Consider the following 22,409-nt stretch of genomic DNA (forward strand, 5'->3'; position numbering starts at 1 on the left):
TACAGTTAATTTTTTTTTTAAATCCACTTTGGATAGGTCTTGGACACTGTTCTTTTCATGCAATGGAGTATAATGGCAGATGTTCCTGCATGTCATCAAACTTTCTCCAACCCCATAAGTCATGTCAGTAAGGATCTGTAAAATAAAGAAATCAACATTCAAGATCCAAGATGACTGACTGTACACTTCAGAATAAGAAACATTAAATATGTATGCCTTAAGAATGATTTTTCTATAAGAAAGAATGACTTTTCCATAAGAAAGAATGACTTTTCCATATGATCTGACAAAATAAGAGTAACCCATGATAGTTTTAGTAGTCAGAGGTAATTTTATTTCCATTAGCAAATCTCAGTAGCTTTAACCAAGGCTTTCATGTAAAGACAATGAGACCAAACTCTTTTCCATTGCCAATGTACACCTTTAACATTAATCAAGGCCTCTCATCAAGTCAGGAGTGTTTTAAGTTAGAAAAGTGTAATTTCTGAATTTCAAAAACATGTTGATGTAGCTTTAACACTAGCCTATATTCCTGACTCGAAACTTCCACACCAAGACAAATCAATCAATCAATTAACAAACCAATCAGCCAATGCATTGGCTAAATGACTAAACTGTCAAAATAAAAATCCTAGAAACAACAACAGCAAAAAAAAAAAAAAAAAAAAACACAAACAAAAGTTTTTAAAAATCATGCAAAATACAACAACTCACTTTTCCTCAAGAAGATCCACTGGCCAGAGGGTTTTTACATAAGTAAATTACAAAACGTTTTAAATTACCTGTTCAAATTTTGGAAGGAACAATTTTCTAAGAATAGAGCTAGGAGTTCCAATAAGCTCATCTGATACATGTAAATCACAAATTTAACCATTCATTCATCAAACAAGCTCTGTACAAGGTAGTGGGATATCACTATGTGTAAAATATGGTTTTAGATTTTCCAATCTATTTTCTCCATTTTATTAAGTGGTTCCTAGTCAACCAATCAGACCAGAATAAATATATGATACACTCAAAAAGCAAGTCTATATTATGACCCAAATATCTGTTATTTTCTGCACACAGAATTCTTTACCCATTACATTCTTGGCAGGCTTTTTAAAGCAACAAATACACAAGTAAGTTTGGTAGTTAGAGGTCAGTTTTGCATTATAAAGGCCTGGATGTAGATTTATTTCAAATATGTTCTTAATTATAAACTCTTAAATGTGATTCATAACATAAAACATTCCCATGAACAGCCCAATTCCATAAAGCAAATGGAAGTAAAATCCCTGATTAATTAATTGCAATTAAGGAAAACTTCTAACAATCCAAATAGGTTGACATTTGATAGAATGTTTTTTTCTTCTTAATCTTCCTAATTTCTGCTTTATTTTCTCCCAATTTTTCTCTAGATAGGGATCCCTGTTCCCATTTTCTGAACTCTCTTTAGCTGCCTAAGCCAATGTAGATCTGTCTTCCACTGACTGTGACATTGCTGAAATTTAACAGTGGCTTTTTCATTGCCAAATCTGATGGCGTTTCCAATCCAAGTCTTATAGACGCCTTTACAGCATCTACACAATCACAGTGTCCTGCATCTTCGAAGTCTTTTCTGCCTTGGTTTTACAACATTCCTCTTATAGGGGTCTCCTCTGTTGGCACTTTTGAATCTTTCCCCACACTTCCTTTTCCTCATTCTATGCTGGCAATGCTGGTATTTCCCAGTGTTCTGTCTCCAGCTCTATTCCTTCCTCTCTTCTCTCAAGTTCCCTGGGCAATTCTGCTTACGCATCACTTTCGGAGTCTTGTTCCACATCACTCCCTTACGCTTCATGCTCATATATCTAACTATATAAAACATTCCCACTAAAGACCTCTCAAAATCAAAATTGGACTTGGAATCTTTTCCTTGAAAATTTGTTTTGTTCTGATGAATTCTGCTTACCATCCACCATAACTCCGAAGGCAATCTAGGCTCTTCCTCCTTTCCTTCCCCCTTCCGATTAAGGCATGCTGACCCCTTTTCCTAAGTATGTTCTAGATCCCTTGCCTTCTCTCCATTCTTACTTTTATCACTTGAATCAATGTGCTCAGCATCTTTCAACAAAATCACCAGAATGATCTTTTACCATGGACTCCCTGACTCCAAGCCTCAATCCTTCTAATCTATCCTTGATCTGCCACCAGACAATCTGCCTTCTGTGCACCCCCACTACTTTTCGGTGTGGTTCTGGTGTTTGTCCCCTAAAAGACATTTTCTCAGTAAAGGGCATGACCATTTACTTAGTGCTCAGACCATAACCCTGGAGGTCATACTTTTTTCCTCTTTTTCTTCACTTCTTGTATCCAATACATTAGCAAAGGCTGTCACCTGGGTCTCAAAACTATATCCCATATCCATCTTCATCTCACTACTTCTACCACTTTGACCTGAGTTCATCATCTTTTATTCAGAAAACTGTGAGTCCACAAATTGTTCTCCTCTTCTACTTTTGACATCGTACTTTCCATCTCCACAGAATAAACAGGTTTTCTTAAACATAAAAATTATTATGGAAAACTCCAATATATACAAAAGTATAATAATAAAATATATTATGATAAATATAATGTAACATAATAGCATACAATAGCAGCATGAATTCTTACAGCTCATTAATTAACTTCAACATGGCCAATCCTTTTTTCTTTACAACCTCACCTCCTCCATCCTAATATTATTTTGAAGCAAATATAGACATATTTCATCTGCAAATCTAGCATATGTATTACTAAAACGTAAAGCCTTCACTTTTGTAAAGAGGCATATAACACTGCACCCAAAGAATCGAATTTCTTAACCACATCCCATGTGTGTTCACATTTCTCTAATTGTTCATGTATTTATTTATTTAATAACTTGAACGAGACCCAAACAAGTCCCATACTTTGCGATGATGAATATCTCTTAAGGTTCTTATAATCTATACATTTCTCCTCCAGCTTCTAGAAATGTTTTTTCTTGAAATTTTGTAGAAGAAACCAGATATTTGTTCTGTAGAGTTTAAGGGCAAAGTCAGAATTGTGCTGGTTGTATTACTATAGTGTCCTTTAAACATAATCCTCCTTCCCTGTATTTTTTTTTTTATAAATTGATTATTGGAGCTGGAAGTTTGATGGTAGTTATGTTAAAGTCAGGCTCATCCAGTTATAATTTAGGTACGGTAATATCTGAGGGAAGATAATCATGTTTTGTAAACATTACCACAGTCATGGCATTCCTATGCTTAAAATCCTCCAATAAATTCTTCCTGCATGGAGAATAAAATGGAAAATCTCCTTTCCATGGCCTACATGATCCTTCATGATCCCATCACTGACCACCTCCCTAATTTTATCATGGACTCTCTTCCTCTCTGACCACCAGATAACCACATTTCGTCTTTTCTCCTTTGCATCAACATTCCACTTGTATTCCCACATCACGCTTTTGCATGTATTGTTCCTTTTGCCTGAAAAGATGCAACAAGTGCCTCATTCTTTTTTGTTACCAAAGTCTTAGCTCAAATGTCACACATTTTAAGAAGTCTGCTCTGCATGCCTTATCTAAATTAACCAGTGCATGCATGCACATAGATGTTCATTTACGTACATATATATCACTCTCTCTAGTTTAAAAGTCCTTATTATTTTCTGAAATTATATTTATCTTTTGCTTACTTATGTTTTTGTTTAGCACATCTCACTGGCCTATAAACCCTATGCTTATTTACTACCCCAGTGCTGAAATTAGTACCCCCGGCACTTAGCATAAGTCAGTAAATGTTCCCTGAGTTGATCAATGACTCAATGGATGAATTGATGCCTGCAGTTTCCAGCACTGTCCTCCCTGATGCTGTTTCTCAGACACAGTGAATGGATGCACCTGCTTTTCCTTAAATCCATCTTGCTCTCTCTGGTCTCTGTACTTTTGTGTATGATACCTGATCTAACTTTCTTCTTTCTGCCATGTTCATTCAGGCTAATTCTTTACGTTTTAGTTAAGCATAAGAAGCTACCCATTTATGCCACATCCAGAGTATACTGTATTTATAAAATATGCTGTATGCACTTCAGAGAGAGCCCTATAGCATAATGGCTAAGAGGAACGTTCTGGAGTCATGTGGCCTGGATTCTCTATCTTTGTTCCATCACTTAAGTATTCAGATAAAGAAATTTTATTCCATAAAATCTCTTGACTTCAGTTTTCTACTCTTAAAAAGAATGAGGTTAATATAATAATCTCATAGAACTCTTTTGAGGATTATATGTGTAAAGTGCTTAGAATATTGAATCGATAAATATCAGTTCTTCTTGGTAACTATTCTGTAATTGATGTAACACCTCATATTGAAGTGTTTGTTTTGTGATTGCTTCTTAATACCGGTAGGTCTTCGCTGGCATGGTGGGCAGATGTTTTGTTCTTTCATTTTTCTAATCCCAGCCCTGGGCATGGTTTCTGATATATCATAGAATTTCATACATGTTTCTTGAGTGTCTATTAGTGAATCTGGTTTCCCTTGACCAGAAATACACCATAGGGAAGGAGGAATCAATAGTGTGTGAACTCAGAAAAATGAGCACAGGCTTTGTCTCATAGCCCTTTAACCTCTGCAAACCACACATTAGGTAAAGGCCAGCAAACCTTTTCTGTAAAGGGCCAAATAGTAGACACTAAAACATTTAATAAACTGAAAAGCTCGAGAGCCACACTAACTAACACTGCTGTTGTAGTGGAATATCCATGGAAAATATGCAATTGAACAGTATGGTTATATTCCAATAAACTTTATTTATGGATGCAGGCATTTTAATTTCATGTAACTGGTTTTTTTTGTTTAGTTTTGTTTGTTTGGTTGGGTTTTTGTTTGTTTGTTTGTTTTGTTTTTGAGACGGAGTCTCGCTCAGTCACCCAGGCTGGAGTGCAGTGGCTGCCTCACTGCAAGCTCTGCCTCCCAGGTTCACGTCATTCTCCTGCCTCAGCCTCCCGAGTAGCTGGGACTACAGGCGCCCCCCACCACACCTGGCTAATTTTTTTGTATTTTTAGTAGAGACGGGGTTTCACCATGTTAGCCAGGATGGTCTCGATCTCCTGACCTCCTGATCTGTCTGCCTCGGCCTCCCAAAGTGCTGGGATTACAGGTGTGAGTCACCACGCCCAACCAAAAATTATTCTTTTGATAATCTTTATAAGGTCACTAGCAAATTGTTTAGTTAATTTGAATCATAAAAATAAAAATATTATTTAAAATGTCCTTATATTAAGTATTTGATGGGCAACCGATTCAAGGACTGTATTAATCCTAATTCCCTCAACATGTATTTTTTCAATATTGTCTGTCCATCTTATTTGTGACAACTTCCTCATTTATAAGAGAATAGAAATCTTTTTTTTTTTAAAGACTGAGTCTTGCCCTGTCGCCCAGACTGGAGTGCAATGGTGCGTCTCGGCTCACTGCAACCTCCGCCTGCCAGGCTCAAGCAATTCTCCTGCCTCAGCGTCCTGAGTAGCTGAGGATTACGGGCACCTGCTACCATGCCCGGCTAATTTTTATATTTTTAGTAGAGATGGGGTTTCACCATGTTGGCCAGGCTGGTCTTGAACTCCTGACCTCAGGTGATCCGCCCGCCTCTAACTCATTCAACCAATTATGGTTTAAAAATAATCACATGAGGCCAGGTGTGGTGGCTCATGCCTGTAATCCTAGCACTTAGGGAGGCGGAGGCAGGCGGATCACGAGGTCAGGAAATCCAGACCATCCTGGCTAACACAGTGAAATCCTGTCTCTACTAAAACTACAAGAAAAATTAGCTGGGCGTGGTGGTGGGGACGTGTAGTCCCAGCTACTCAGGAGAATGGCGTGAACCTGGGAGGCAGAGCTTGCAGTGAGCCGAGATTGTGCCACTGCATTCCAGCCTGGGCGACAGAGTGAGACTCTGTCTCAAAAAAAAAAAAAAAAAAAAAAAAAAAGAAGAAGAAGAAGAAAAAAGAAATAAAGAAAAAAATTTAAAATATAATCACATGGTACATTTTTTCTGTGTTCCTAAAGGAAAAGACATATATGTTTCTTTTACTCAACAGATATTTATCAAGCACATACTACATATGTGCAAGGCCATGTGAAATATAGCAACCTCTCTGACACTTGTGCAAGAATCATCCATCTTTGTGCATTCTCAAATAAGTGTCTGAAACAGATAAATGAAAAAGGTCATTATTATTTTGATAAACCTTAGAAGAAATGCAACCACCTTCACTCAAGGATCAATATGACCCACAGTTTTCAAGACCCAAAGTTCTCCAGGGAGTGCTACAAATTGATAGGATAGTCTCTTAGTGCTTGATCTGACATGAGATACAGTGAAAGACACGTAGACCTCGAGGTGAAGAGCCTCATCTCAGACAGTTCCATATTGGCCAGACAAGCAGGGTGGCTCAAGATGGCAAGCTCCCTCTTCCACACGTCAGTTGTGAATTACACTCTCTAAATTGGATCCACAGCTGTGATTTTCAGTTCCTAGAGTACCCTCCAAATAACCAGTTGTAGGAAAGAATAACATAAAAGTCTGCCTTTCCCCCAAACATACACCTTTTGGCAATCTGCCATTCCAGCTCACAAAGAACATGCGTATCTAAAAAGGGACACTTCTGGGACTCCATCAGAAAGATGGCATATCAAGAGTTTGGCATAGGGGCTGCTGTCAGGCACTCAAACGCATAACTTATTCCAGTTTCAGAGACCTACAGAGTAGATCTATGAAATAAACTTGGCTCACAGGGAGCCTGAAATACTCAGCCCCAAACAAATGAGAATCAGGGATACTGTGCCAAACTTTCCTCTTGTTTATTTTCAAAGGAAATGAGAAATCTTAAAAAAGAGAAAAATAGAGGAGGCTAAGATGATCACCCACAATATTAGCCCCTTTCTGGGAATTTGAAGGAAATCAGAATCTGGCAATCGGCATGCGTGACAAAAAACTGAATCTTTCACAAAGCAGATATTCTGCTTTTACCTAATCAACTGCATGTAGCTACAGAGGAGATCTGGAAGTGAGTGATAAATGTAGATGAAAGTTGATATATCAGGGTGCAGAGGTAACCTGGCTGAATGTAACACAGCTGTGTAGGTATGATATGTGTATATGTGTCATATATATGCACATAGGTACACACAGACATAATGGGGAGAGAGGTAGAGGAAGAAAAAAGAAAGAATAGTGAAAAAAGATCATCTTTCACACACAAATATAAATAAACATACACAAATATAGGGAGAACAGGGAACAAACCTATCATCTCTCACACAAAAAAATAATAATTCATGTCCTTTCAATTCTTCAAAAGCATGCTTCCTTTGAGCCGGATTATCAGATAATTCCTACATTACTATTTCCCACAGATATCCTCCTGAAATTGTGTCGGTTATTTAATCTGCAGGTTAAATTAGATGCCTTTATCACCTGGCATAACTTTAAAACCCTGAAACTGTCTTTACAACACTTCTAGTTTCATGGAAAGTTCACCGGGTTGACATTTACTTACATGACTGAATTCTAAATAGAGATTAATAAAATGATTAATTTACTTTTCTTTTCTCCTCTCCCTCTCTCTCCTGTTTTCCCCATGAGTCATGGTTGGCCATCTACAAGAACAAAATATCTAACTGAGGAAAACTGTCTTCCAACCGCAGCATCTGTCTCCCTGGCAAGCTCTGCTGACAGTTGGGTCCTGGCTCTAGAATTGTTCAAGAAGCTCTTTCGGGCTGAGTTATTAGTGGGCTCTCGCCCTCCTAGGTGCAGCTTCCTACGGATTCTTTCCTATTTGAAAGATGGATTTGTATATATTTATCCTTCTGAGAATCTGCTACTATGCAAATATCTCCAGTGGAGACCCTCGCAGGCGGGCACACAGGACACTGGAGCTTTAGCGTTCCTTTTCTTGCAAAATATCCATAAAATAGCTCTGCAGTTCCCAAGGGTCCGCTTCTGGGTATTATGTAAGCAGCTTCTCCTTCAGAAAGGGAAAAGGATGCTTCAAGACACAGAACTAAAAATGCCCACAGTTCTCTATGGGAATTTCAAAATAGCAAGTTGCTTAAATACGAAGGAAAGCACCTGGTTCCTCTCCAAGCCTAAAGATAGCCTACAATAGTTTAAGAAATGTAAGCAGGAGTGGGGGAGGGGAGAGGGGAAAGGCCAGGCATGGCAAGGGGGAGATTGTGGGCCACACAGAATAATCTGGCAATGCGCAACTGAGCACGTTTTGTCATTTTTGAAATTCTATAAAAAGTACTTAGCTGAGGAAGCTTTATGTTTTGTTTTTGGAAAAGTGGTTAAGGTGGAGGCATATTTGTGTAGGAAGGATATTCCAGCAGCAGCACATCTGGCTCATTTTAATTCAGAGCCTGAAATACTTCTGTCAGGCTCTCCCTTTCTGTCTTCAAAATTTCTTCCCAAATCCACTTTTTTCAAACACTAACTCCACCCTTAGACCCCCGGGAGCTCCTGATTCTTCAAAGAATTTGAAGAGATCTCTTGTTATTATTAGATTCCAGTTTAGATTGAGAAGAAAGCAGAAAGTGGTCAAGGTAGGCCCGCCTTTATGTGGCCTGAAATACTTTTGAAATTTGCCTCATTCAAAAGCTGGAATGACATGGAGCACCTTCAAACTATGAAATACAATGTCTACAGGACCATTTATTTGTAACCCTCTCATTGAAAGTAAAAATAATTTAAACTCCCCAAAAGACCTAAAGGCATTTAAGAAAATCCAAGTAGCTCCATACATTTAATATTTTCTAAGAATAAATACAGAGAAAAAGATTAAGCCTTCAAAGATCTCACTTACGTAAGTCTGACAACAACAAAAAATACACAGTGGAAAGGATTAATCTCAAACAAACCTCGGAAAAGTGGCTTTTGCGGAAAACTATTCCTCTGGTTAGATCTCCTTTGTTTACAATAAAAAGTAGAATTTGGACCCATTATATATTCCTTCTTATGGTCTCTCTTGTGAATTGAGGTTGTTAAAGTAACATTGTAATTATCTTTTGTCTATAGCATGATTTATTTATATATGAAATCCCCTTTTACGTTTTAAAAGTCGTAACAATTGAATGCCCTTCTTAATAGTAAAAAAAAAAAAAAAAAAAAAAAAAAAAAATTGGAATATAAAACAGATATCTATTTCACCATTTCTCTTCCAGAAATCTCTGAATGTTACTCCAAGAAAGACACAGCTACACATTTTGTTTTAAACATTTAAATTTTTTTTTTCAGTTTTAAAGGTCATATTGAGAACCAAACCAACTATGAATATGAATAAGTTGGAGGCCATGCCTAAAGCTGGTGTCTTTTCAAGTAAAAGACAAGACTTACTAATAGTTCCATTTGTTTTCCATTAAAAATCTACTCATTGTATTCACAGCAATCCACATGCCAGTATGTGAGCCTGCTTGGACAAAGCGTTTGCTTTGTGTGTATCAGATGCAAAATTTACTTAAATTCCAGATAATTGCAAGTGCATCTGCTAGGCTTTGTCACTGGGCTATATGAACATTTTCACAGTGTATACAAAGAGCAATTATCCAACAACTAAAGAAAAAGAAACAGTCATTTCTGCAAATTATAGCCAGCTCCTTTATCAAGGAATAAGTTTGTGCTAAAAGAATACAACCCCCAAACATTTAAAAAAATAATACATATTCTCTCACATCACATACATTAACTACACAGAACACAAAAGGGAGCTTTTCAACTGCTAAATTACTAGGTCTGTAACAAGGATAACTGCAATTTTAAATAAAATTGTCTCACAAAACATTAAAGTTTCCCCCTGGAGAAAAAAAAAATACACACACAAATATCTGATTTAAATCAATTTGATGTACTGGTATATGTTCTTATTCTCTATTCATGTTGAAAAATGTTTCAACAACAGTCATGTACACTATCTGTCATTAGTTTTTCATCCCCTACATTGAGATATAAGCTCACAGAATCAAGAACATGAAGAAAAGTCAAAACAGGAAGATTTGAAAAAAAAAATCAAATCAAAACACCAAACCAAATAACTTGAACTAAAAGACTTAATTGAAACATTTTTGTTCTATGCATTCAAAATTCAATTCCAAGCAGGCCTCAGGCATTTCAGTTGGACTATTCTATCAATATTTATCTTTCATTCTCTCTTTCACTCTTTCCTTTTTTTTCTCTTTTGCTTTCTTTCTTTTTTAACTTCATGCACAATCCCAATTCAACTGTCACACTCAACATGACCAGCCTTCTTTCAAAGCCCAATCCAATTTTCAGACTTTTACCCCTCATACCAACTAAACGACATCAACAACTTTTCTCTTCAACAGCCTAATAGGGCAAATCTGTTCTTTTTAACAAATTCTCAAAGCTATCCAAAAATGATCACAGTGCTGTTGTTAGAACAAAAAGTAAACTATTTAACAGAAGAGTAAAAAATTTTTGTGACAGTTCACCTATTTGAAATCTGTAAGTTTAGTGGACATTTATTTCCTGTTTCACCTTCATTTAAATATCTTCATTATCATTTTGTAAAATGTATTATGTTTCCGGCCAAAGCTATTAGTCAGTAAAAAACCATCTCCGAATTCCCCAAACTGGAGAACCATCATTATCATTAATATTTCATGGAACTGCATTAAATGAGACAATATTCAATATTTAACTATTTAATCCTACAGTAATTTATATTAGAAAATACCAACCATGTGAGAATTCAGCCAGCCGGATTATTTTATTGGATGAACCTTTGTCATTATTAATAACACTTCAGTATCTCATATTTTTTCAGCACAGAATGTAACATCCAAGGACTGAAAGTGATTTTGTTTCTAATTAATTCTCAAAATCCGTGGGAGACAGTGATGGAAGGATAAATAAATTAATTTCGAATTGAAGAATTAAAGGCTGAGCCTTCAAATGCAGAAATTTTACTAGAGATGTGGATTACTTAGGTGGGTCCTGCACTTCAGTAGGTTTACTAATAATTTAGTGAGGAAGACCTGTTTGAACCAGAGAGTCTAAACTATAGAAAAATCAAATGCGGTTTTTTTTTTCAAGTCCCACATTACTACTTTATTACTAATTTATAAGCAGAAATGAAACATTCTTCTGATACATTATCCAGAATTCCTATGATTAATGTGCTTTCTTTGTGTATTTATACATAGGCAAACATCAGCCCATTCCAGGTGAATTATATTTAACTTCAAAATGAGCAGAGTTCAAGTAGATAGCATTTTAACATGACTCTTGATGATAAAAAAAAAAAAGGAATTCTACATGACCAACATATTTGAGATCTGTGTGTGCTAAAATGAAAAGCATTCGACTTAATACCTTTATCATCTAGAATGCCTTTCAATTCATTTTCAGCAACAGAGAAGTTCTCATTGCTCTTAAGCTTTTAAGTTCATACTCTGACACACTTACTATCCATTCCCTAAGATCCTTACGGGTTATTCTCCATGTAAGGAATAATGGTAAATATTTTGGGGGGGTGGGTCAGGTGCAGTGGCTCACGTCTGTAATCCCAGCACTTTGGGAGGCTGAGGTGGAAGAATCACATGAGGTCAGGAGTTCGAAACCAGCCTGGACAACATAGCAAAACCCCATCTCTACAAAAAATACAAAAATTAGCCTAGTGTGGACCAGGCACTGTGGCTCACGCCTGTAACTGCAGCACTTTGGGAGGCCAAAGCGGGCAGATCACGAGGTCAGGAGATCGAGAACATGGTGAAATCTCGTCTCTGGGCATAATGGTGTGTGCCTGTAGTCCCAGCTACTTGGGAGGCTGAGGCAGGAGAATTGCTTGAACCTGGAAGGCGCAGGTTGCAGTGAGCCGAGATTGTGCCACTGCACTCCAGCCTGGTGACAGAGAGAGACTCCGTCTCAAAAAAAAAAATTAGCTTGGTGTGGTGGCACATGCCTGTAATCCTATCCACTGGGAGGCTGAGGCAGGGGAATCACTTGAACCCAGGAGGCAGAGGTTGAAGTGAGCCGAGATTGCACCACTGTACTCCAGGCTGAGCCACAGAGCGAGACTCTGACAAAAAAAAAAAAAAGAAAAGAAAAGAAAAGAAAAAAGAATCTAATCTGTTTTGTTGACTTCCCCTGTACTTTTTATTTTGAGGGAATCTCATCATATTTATCTTGCAGGAAGTCAAAGTCTTTGGTTCTCATTATATAATATGTAAGGGGCAGACTCTCAGTTTCCCAGACTGCCTAGTATAAACGGAGTGGACACTCAATCAATACAAAGCCAAACTGGTGGGTGCACCAGCTTGGAAGTTTCAGTGGTAAGCCAGGGAGCCTCAGAAACAAGGATGGGGGTGAGTTTCTTGCAGGCGTTGTGCAAGCAGCCACATTTCTAGGGCAGCCCTGTGGGTGATGCTCATGGCAATGGGTTTCCAGTGTGAGGGACATGGAGGGCTCCAGCCAGGCCAGTGTTCAGGGGCAGAAGGAGAAATGCCTGTTTCTATATCTTATTTTGGTGACTCTGTTATTCTCAATATCCTTCTAACACATTTCTTTTCCACCTACGTTAGCCAGAATTAGTCTCTACCTTAACAAGAGAGAACATGACCTGATCACAGAATCAAAAATAATAATTCAAATTGCACAAATGTATTCTGTGTTGGTTAATTATATAAACTATGGGAAAATAAATTAAGAGATCTTGCAATTTGCAATTTGGTGAGTGGTAAATAATATTCCTTCATCAAAAAGACTGCATTCAGAAGGACTGGCAGTAAGAGATAAACAATCTCATAAATCCTTTAGAAACCCAACAGGAAAAGAGCTGAATCAAAGTTGAAATAAGGAACACATCAGCAAAAGCTCTTTCTTTTTTTTTTTTTTTCTTTCCTTTCCAGCCATTGCTTCTCTGATTCAGATCAACAAGGAACAGAAGATGGAAAGGAAATTTTGATGACTTAGCTATGATTTACTGGAATTGAGATATGTACATCTTGAAAATCACAGTCAAAATGAGCACTAATCAAGAGCCTGATGGTGATATCAAAAGTCGGAGCTGCCTGCCCAAGTCTAGGAAGCTATTACCTGGGGCTGTGGAAAGGGTCAGTGCCGCCAAGCACTCCTCCTTTGCCATCCACTTTCAGAGCTATTCACCTGGTGCTTTTCAAGAATATTACCCTTCCCACAAATGATTGATAAAAGATGAATCTAAGAGTGCGAATAAGTTTTGGAAAGTAAATCCCAGAACCTACATATTCACTACATGCTTTCAAGTTCAACAGGGAAATACAATCCTTTAGAGAACATTTTTCATCCATGGAGCATTTGGGGAATACTTGAAAATTTTCTCTCCTTCTCAGTTCCTATCATTTTTCCAAAACCCCTTTTTGAAATAAAAGTGAATCATAAATTGATTCATTGCTCATGAAAAATGTAAATTGACAGCTTAGGGGCATGGAGTCATTTATCTATTCACTGATTAAATTTACACAGGCAACCGGTACATCCTAAAAATGACCAGCATCGGAATTTGTCCTTACTCTGAAACCCAGATGTGAACAATGATCTGAATCTTCCTGGCAAGGATACACAGCTTAATACTGACCCTCTGGCTTTACCCTTTACTTAATCATGTCTGTTATTAGATATCTCAATTAAAAAAAAAAAAGAAGAAGAAAACTGAGAAGTTATATCCTTGACCTCACCTGAAGCTATGCTTTTCTCAGAGTAAATACATTTGGAGTTCTAAACACACACACACACATATACCCCTACTAAACTTCTGTGATTAAAATACTATTTTATGCATATGCACACAGACACACACATGCACGCACACAATAGTACTTTTGCTTCTAGAGCAGACAGCAATCATCCACAAACACATACCCCCCCAAACTGTGTATGATTCTGTGTACACCCCATGGGGGCTTAATAAACACTTATGAATTGACTGACAAGAGAAAAACCAAGAAATGACAACCTTCAGGGTAGCTGTAACACAATTTTAACTTGAAAATTGCCCAGGAATAGACTTCACAATCTATGGGAACATACACAAATCATATAAAAAGAACCAGTGCCCCTCATACACCTACGGTGGCCTTAGGGAATAGCTGAGTGAAAAATCACTGCTGTAGGAAGAAGAGTTCAGGCTCTCTATCTATTTACTGTTTGGCTTCTGCAATGAATCCTGCTGAGAGCAACTTTTATTCTGTAATAACTTCTATTACAGAATAACTTTTAAGATATACATTACAACAAATACAAAAAAAATGCTCTTCTCTAATATTTTCTTGCTAAGTCCACAGCATCAAACCACTCCCAAGATTCATGGTGCCCTTTTAATTTCTCTGTAGCCAATGGTGACAACAGGATAATCTACGCTTGAATTGAATGGTAGCTTCTACAAATAAATGGTAATTCACAATAAGTCATAATTTACCCAGTGACTTCTCTAAATTATGCAATAATGGTGTGCCACAGTTCTTAAAACATGTTTCATTCAGTAATTCCTACAGGACAGCTTCCAAATGTCTCAAGTTCAACAGTAGTTTGTTTTCCTCCCTGAAGTTCATATATACTTTCAAATTTGGGAGTATGAATGGGATGGACTTTAAAGATTTTGTGGTCCCTGGAACTGAAGAATTATATAAATAAGATACACCTCTTACAACAATCTAACCTTGCCATATTTCCTTGAAAGGGTAGTTATTCCAGTTATTACCTACTTTAAAGGGAAATTTCTACATTGATAAATTTCCAAAAATGTATGATGATAACAAGTGGGGAAAAAAATACAAAATAATGTGTGCTCAAGATTGATCCCATTAAACTGAGAGCGGAGTAAAAAAAGAGAAGAAAACCATTTTCGGTTGTGATGAGGAATTTTTTTAACCAAAACATACAAGTCCCAAAATAAGTCTTTGTATGTCCTTACACTGTAAGGCCAGCACAAAATCTATTTTAATTCACTGTGCTAGTGGTGCTATCTCCGGCTTTGCATTGCTCCCTTGAGTTATTCATAATGGTCAATAAAATTCTGCAAACACTGTTTTGCACCTCACCTGTCCTTCATGCTCACCTTATCTCATCCCACCCCCCCATCCTTCCATCTTTGTCCCCAAAAGTACACCTGAGGGATGTACTTGGCGATCTGCTTTGTTAGATCATTTGAGCTGCTTTTCCAACACACATCTTTGAACATCTAAATCATTATTTATTCCAAAGAGTACACAGCACCTTCCTTTCTTCCTAACATTACATCAGGTGGTTACGAAAACTTTGGTAACTCTCAATCTTTTTGAGATTTTTCTATGTCAAGCCAAACGCCTGTCACTTTTTTTGGGTGATGACTTTCAGTTTTTAGATTCTCACTTTGACAGGAATGAGAAAGGATCCTTCCCCGCCCCCCCCCCAACCCCGCTTTCTTGGTAGCCTCCTCTAGACTGTGAGAAGTGATGATTGATCATTTTCCACACTCATCCACAGCCCTCTCTGTGGCCACATGTAAATTTGCCAATGGATAATTAAGCAACAGACACATCCAATAAATATAATAAATAAATTTGATTTTTTTCCTTTAGTAATTGGTTTCATCTGACTGCGTCTGATTATGTGTGGGGATATATAAACAGGATTAGAGAAGAGAAAAATTAGATGCTGGGTCACACAAGTTGTGGAGCCCTAACCACTGTGAAATGCTTTTCTAATAATTACGTTATTATTCATAGGGTTAAAATATAGAGAAGCCAGTTTGTGCCTTCTCAAGAAGTTTCAGTGAGGTTAAAAATAAAACTGGTGGCAGAATCATTACTGTAGGAAAATGGTGGCCAACTACAGAATAAATTTTCCTCTTGTCTGCATCCTCTTCCCACTAATTCACACTGCCCTTTTCTCGGGCCTCTGTTGAATCCATGCCAGCAGTGCCAAACCTTGACTTAGGTCTCCAATTCCAGATATCATATCACACCAGGCTCCATGAATAGAAATGAGCTGGACACACTGGAAGGCAGAGGATGTGTGGATAGTTGTATACAATGACTGCCTGAGAAAAACCCAAAATGAAATAAAACCCAACCACCTTTCTAATATGCTTTAGACACAAAGAGCAAAAGTCTTTATTTGTATTTTTTTCAAAAGGGACCCACCCCTACTGGCATTTACTTTGTTAGACATTCTTTTGGCATTAGATTACTTTTACCATCAGATTTAGCTCAGTACATGGCCTGTCTTGGGAATCCAAAAACTGCTTACCAAAGGAATTTTTTTAAAATAAAGACTAAAATATACTTTCCTATAGCTTTCATTTGCCTATGTTTCTTCTAAGTGATTTCTACTGAAATATGTAGTATATAACTATATACTCTTACATATGAAATGGCTTAGAAAAATTATCACAATTAAAATCAGAAAGTCTGTTGCAAGGAGTTATCTAGCAATAAATATGATTTTAGCTATGTAGATATTTACTGTTTGGACTAGCCATATGTATGAATATAGCTATCTTCTTTCATGGTACAGTTTTATTCTTAGAAACAATCTAGGAACCTAACTTGACTATTTCCAAAATTTACAACAAAATTTCGAAGTGATTTAAAAAAACAAAAACATGTTACAAATATAGCAAGCAGCTTATACAATTTTCTGAAATAATTATTTCACAATATGAGATTTTTTAACCTCTGCCAAAAATCATTTCTATTTAGTAGCATTTTTTTTCCACATAGACTCTTATTCTTCTAATTGAAGTAGGAGAGATGTCAAAATATTGAGTATCAGTGAAGTTCTAAGCAATAATAAAAATGATATTTAAATGTAAACTTTTTTCCAAGACAATCCTCCTGATGTGTCCCACCTCAAGATTTAGAATCGGTATATTATCATTAGTATCAATTTCATCTTCATCACACCAATTACATCCTCCCGCTTTAGTCCTTGTCTCCTACTAGGTAAATTAAAAATTGCAAAACCTAAACAAACAAAAGAAATGACTTATTCTTTGGAACCAAATTCATAAATGAGTTCTTTATTTTATAAGGTACATAACTCCCTTTTATATAACTTAATAAAAGCACTTTACAAAAGTCGTATTAACAGAAAAGATTATACAAAACTTCTAATATTTTTTCAAATAAGCTTAAGCTTACGTACAGCTAAGTAATTTAGTCACCAGAGCAGTAAAATTGGCTGACTTTTTGAAAGCTGGGTTCTATACCTTTATAGATCTGCATCACATTCCAGAAATCATAAACTCATGTAATAGTAAGAATGAATGAGCTGAAAACTTCATATTTATGTTCCAAAAACCTGTAGCAGAACTAAATTAGAGATGGAAGAGTATACTGGGCTTTCTCCATAGGTCATCTAAACAAATATCCAGGTGAGTCAAGCATCTCTCAAAGAATTGCTGTCAAGTCCTGAGAAGTCTCAACTTTCAAGGAAACCATCTCTTTCCCCTCAAACAATGCATTGTTATATTTCCCAAGACAGAGGTGGTTCTTTAGCATCTACCACGAACATTCTGGCAGGAGCTACACCGTGTTGATAAGATAAGGGATGCTGTCAATTGTTCCATCAAACATCAATTCATATTGTCCAGTAGAAAAAGAAAATCTTTATGGGGAATATAGATTCTATTCTAACATATTAGCTGTGTTACTGGGTTTCAGTTTCTCTTGACCAAACTCACAGGAAAAGTGTAAGAACACCTGCTCTCTTTTCACTCATAGTACAGCCGAAAAGCACATTACTGTACTTTTTCCCCTGATCATTATTTTCACCTAAAAGGCTCGTAATTCTATACTTAGGAGAGGTGGGCCAATGAAAGTCTGGCAGTGAAAATGAAAGAACTTTGTTTGCAAACTATTTCTCAGGTGCTTCATTTTTTTCCCATTAAGAATTCATAAAAAGGATGCAGCATTTCAGTTTCAGAATCATATTGTAGTATATAATACCTTAAATAGACTGAAGTCATGAGTAACATGAATTTTAGGGAAAACATTTTCTGCCTCCATAACTTTATGAAATCTTTTGGAAATATGAGCAGGACCCGATATATTATCCTCTTATTACACACTCTTAAAACAGCTAAAATAATTATGTTAAGTAGTGGCTTATCTTTGTTAAGGAGAGAAAACAACCCAAAATAATTGTTCAAATGTCTGTTGCTGATAGTGCATAGTACTGAACAATGTGAACATTCCCTTTATAAAGCAAAATAGACACCAGAAGTACAAAGAATACTTTGACAAAACTACTATTTGCTCTCAGCAAATAAGACTCACAAAATTACTGTTGCTTTCACAAAACTTAAAGCAGAGTATTATGTAGTTACAAAATATATCATGCTTAATCAAATACTGTTATGTCCCCTACCACTGAGAAGGTATCAAAAGACATGTCTCCTCCCCATATATATATATATATGTCTTGCAATGTTCCCTGAAGGTTGGGAATCTGGTATATACTATGAGTGAAGAATTGGGGATTTCTCCTTGTGATTTCATCAGGGCTACTAGGAACCAGCAGTTCAAAGAACAAAACTGTTGCTTTACACAAAGTAATGACAGACAATAACATAGGCTTTTCACGTTGCCCCCTTTAAGCTAAGTAGGGTGATGCTAAGTGGTGCCTCTTTAAGTCTGTCTTTCTTGTTAAGTTTTAGTTCTCAAGTGAGGAGGGATAAAAAGGCCCTTGGAAATGACCTTGACCATATTTCATCAGAAATCACTTCTCAAAATTAATCTGCCCAGAAAGAAAACAATGAAAAAAACTAGCCAAACAGGTTTTCCTTAAAAACACACAAGAAGTTCAAAGTTCCCTTCAATTGCACAATAAAAAAATAGCAATTAATGTTAAGAAACATTCAGCAGCTGTAGCATAATAAATGATTCATACATGCAGAGAAACCTCCGTTCTTATCAAAATGAAAGTAGGAACTCTAACAATACAGCCAAATGCGATTAACAAGTTCCATGAATCAACAGTCTCAGATACCTGTCTTTCTACATAGCCATCTCCCCAAGTTACCTTCTCCCCAGTAAGTCCAATGCCATGCTGAAATTTAACAAGACCAGTTGAAAGGAAACTACCCAAGTTACCAGCAAGGCTATCAAGATGATAGTATTATTTTCATACATTAACCTGAAATCAACACCAGGCACAAAAAGTTAAAATAAGCTTAGTTAAGATTTAATTTAAAAAAACTTAATAATTATTATCATAATAAACCCATCAACAAGCCACAAACACGATACCACACCAAACGATGTAAGAGTAATACGAATCCAGTTGATTGAATAGTAATCTAACCTGGCATCACACCCAAAATGTAGATATGTTTAATATTTTAACACAAATTCTCAGAGCTTTTCAGAAGTTGCCAGGAAACTAGAAGTAGAAAGAGGGGTGGGTGGGTAAAAAAAAAACAACCTCAGTAGGAAAAAAATGTACTTTAAATCAACGTACTCATACTCTTCGAGTCTAGTGAAGATACTGAAACTGAAGCTAATTTTGATGTTTCATAAATAAATTCATGATCTGAATATGTTACATAACAATTAGAAATCTTGCCCCATGAGCCTAGCAAAATAAGCCCTTAGCCTGGTCAGTTATCTTTTCATACACATGTTTGTGGAATATGCCAGAGAAATAATACAGCTGCCCAGCATCGGGTATATTGCTTTTTGGTTTGGGTCCTAGAATGAAGGAACCTGACGCTTTAGGTGCCTTGGGTTCTTAGGATTGAAGTTTACTATATGAAATCATTTTCCTTTAGTACCCAGACAAACAAATGCTTCACTCAAAGACAACTGTGGTCTTAATGAATGCAAGCTGGGTTCCCCCCACTAATCTGATCAAGACAGTACATTCAAAGGTCCATGAAAATATTTTAAAACAGCAATATTGCCATCTCAAGGGATCCATGAATAAGCTGAGCTTTCATTCTAAATAAAATGCCTTATTACTTTCAGCAGACTACAAAGGAAGAAATAAGCTTGAGGACTTAAGAATTCTGTTCACAATTTTAAGAAAGGTTTTTGTCAACACAGGGGACCCAGAACAGGTGAATTTGCATGGTGCCTTAGAGTAGGTTTTTTCTATATAAAAAAAGGCCTGAGTAGTTGAGTTAATTTACAGTTTGTTTTGTTTTTCAGGGCTGAACAGCCTTCACTGTTTCATGCAGTTCTTCCAACGTTAGTTAAGTTTACATTAAAACAAAGTTTAAGAGTATTATTGCAAACGTACTCTTTGCACATAGATAAGTTGCTGCTCTATGATGTGGCAACCATCTAGCAGAAGGAGGGTTCCTTGAATAACAACATTTTCCCTCTGTAGAATGTATGTGTCTCAGAGTATCCCTGAACTGGATGTCCTCACCTCAGTTTAGAGTTCAGGGTTTCTCAGGATGATGATCCATGTGCAGAAACTGCAACCTGCTGTACCACAGAGGCCCCCTTCCTCCATTTAAGCTGCCATTATACTAGTTCATTTTTCCATGGCTTAGCAGAAATTTTACAACTATACACTGATTCCTTTCTAAATTGCTGATTTGCCTTTACTTACTGGCCCTTCAGTTTTTCTACTGAACTGGAACTGAAAACTTAAGAGGAAAAAAGCAAAACAAATAAAACATGGTAATGATCAAGAACCCTCCAAAGAACTTTAAATGATATGAATGCATTAGGGAGCTGTTGTATATTAATTTTTAAATAATATTTAAAACAGATCCTGGCAGCCAGAGTTACAAAGTGAGTTCTATTTTTAAGAAAAGAGTTAGAGTTCAATTTGCATTCATTATGCTGGCTATTTTAAATAATTTTATTCCATGTGTATGCAGAACCCCCCCTCCATTGACAAGATGCCACTTCAAGTAAGATCTAAGAGAGAGATTGCTGTATGTGTCTCACAATTTTGAATAAAACAGCACCAGCAATCTCCCTCTTTCTCCACAGCCCTAAATTTATTATTAAGTAAATTTAGCAATAGCTCAATCACTGGAGTCCAAGACAGTATGTGATGCACTAAAGCACTTATATGTTTATTATCTTTGCAAGCAACACGGGTAGTGGTGTCTATTATTGCCTCCTGCAAATCTGTAGCAATGTGATGCAAAACGGCATTTTTAAAGAAATTCTCTTTTGGAATGCAAATGATTCCTCCTGCAATTTTGAATATTTTAGCCAGCATGTACCATACAGTAGTTCTGGAATCACTGGCATCTCTCATGCTGTCAAAACTGAGTCAAATGCATTGTAATCCTGGAGAACGATAACCTTAAACAGCAATGCAACGTTAAAATGCATCCTAAAAAAAAATCCCTATAATTGCGATGAACATTAGAGAGAAACCGGCAGTCCTTCTGCAGGGAAATAACAGTCTGCTCTAGCAATCTTTCCCCTCCCCCCTGAAACTCATGCAACTAATGATGACCTCCCGAAGTGCCGAATTTAAATGTTCCAGCATTCATCTGAGGATGAAGGAGGAAAAAACATACATAGAAAACCATGAAACAAGTTGTAAACTGCACAAACGCAAGGAGAGAGAGAAAGAGAACTGCAGCTGATTCAGGAGCGATTGCAGAATGAGAAGCAACAGAAAGGAAACAAGAAAGAAAGAAAAGGGAAAAAAAAGCCGTAAGCATTAAAGAGTAAGAAGTGAAAAACATTTACCAGCAGCTTGGTCAGTAGCTTCGCTCCCTGACACCATCTACATAGATAACTTAGCCTAGAGTCTTCGGTCCCAGCTCGCTTTGGAGCAAAATTCCTTCACTTCGAGGGGGCAACACACACCCTCAAGAAAGAGAGAGAGAGGGAAAGAAGGGGAAAAAAATAATCCCAAAGACCAAGACAGGCTTTCCCCCTCCTCCCTCTTACCCGCCCCCCGGACTCCCCAAACGGTGCTCGCTTCTGCACAGTTCTGCCTGCTGTGCCGCTGAGCTCGACGTTGCCGCGGCGGCTGCTGCTGCTTGTGGTGGTGGTGGTGGTGGTGCTGCTGCTGCTACTTCGGAAACGATTAGGAGGAGGACGCCCAAGCACGACCTGAGCCTGCGAGCCACCCAGGACCAATGTGCAACCTGCTCTGGAATCAAACCCATAACACACGCACGCACACCCAGTGACTCCCGCACGCGAGCTCTCGCGCGCACACACGCGCTCGCCCGCGCGCCGCACAACACACGCGCGCACACACACACATACACACACACGCGCGCGCGCGCGCACACACACACACACACACACACCGCGCCGTGCGCCGCCCGCCCGCCAGCCCTCGCGGTCCCTGAATGGGGAGTGCGAGCCAATCCCTGGGCCCCGAGAGCGCGCACCGGCCCAGGCCGCCGGGGTTGGGTGGTGGCGCTGGGGCTGCAGCTGCTGTGGCTGCGGGGTACG

At 37.6% G+C, this 22,409-nt stretch overlaps 1 protein-coding gene across 10 annotated transcripts in view; it reads right to left on the minus strand.

Annotated features, from left to right (window-relative positions):
• LOC105480824 (teneurin transmembrane protein 2) overlaps positions 1–22,409 on the minus strand; it is a 3,943,693-nt gene that overhangs the window by 1,273,373 nt on the left and 2,647,911 nt on the right. Inside the window, exon 1 of one of the 10 annotated variants that reach the window (XM_011739998.3) lies at positions 21,690–22,166. The exons of 8 other annotated variants lie outside the window; for them this stretch is intronic. The gene's annotated coding sequence lies outside the window, so the exon portion shown is untranslated. Of the gene's footprint in view, positions 1–21,689; positions 22,167–22,409 lie in introns of those variants that run through there. One more of the 10 variants, XM_071097762.1, reaches the window with a different exon arrangement.

This window comes from Macaca nemestrina, chromosome 6 (assembly GCF_043159975.1).
Source record: "Macaca nemestrina isolate mMacNem1 chromosome 6, mMacNem.hap1, whole genome shotgun sequence".
NCBI classification, from domain to species: domain Eukaryota; kingdom Metazoa; phylum Chordata; class Mammalia; order Primates; family Cercopithecidae; genus Macaca; species Macaca nemestrina.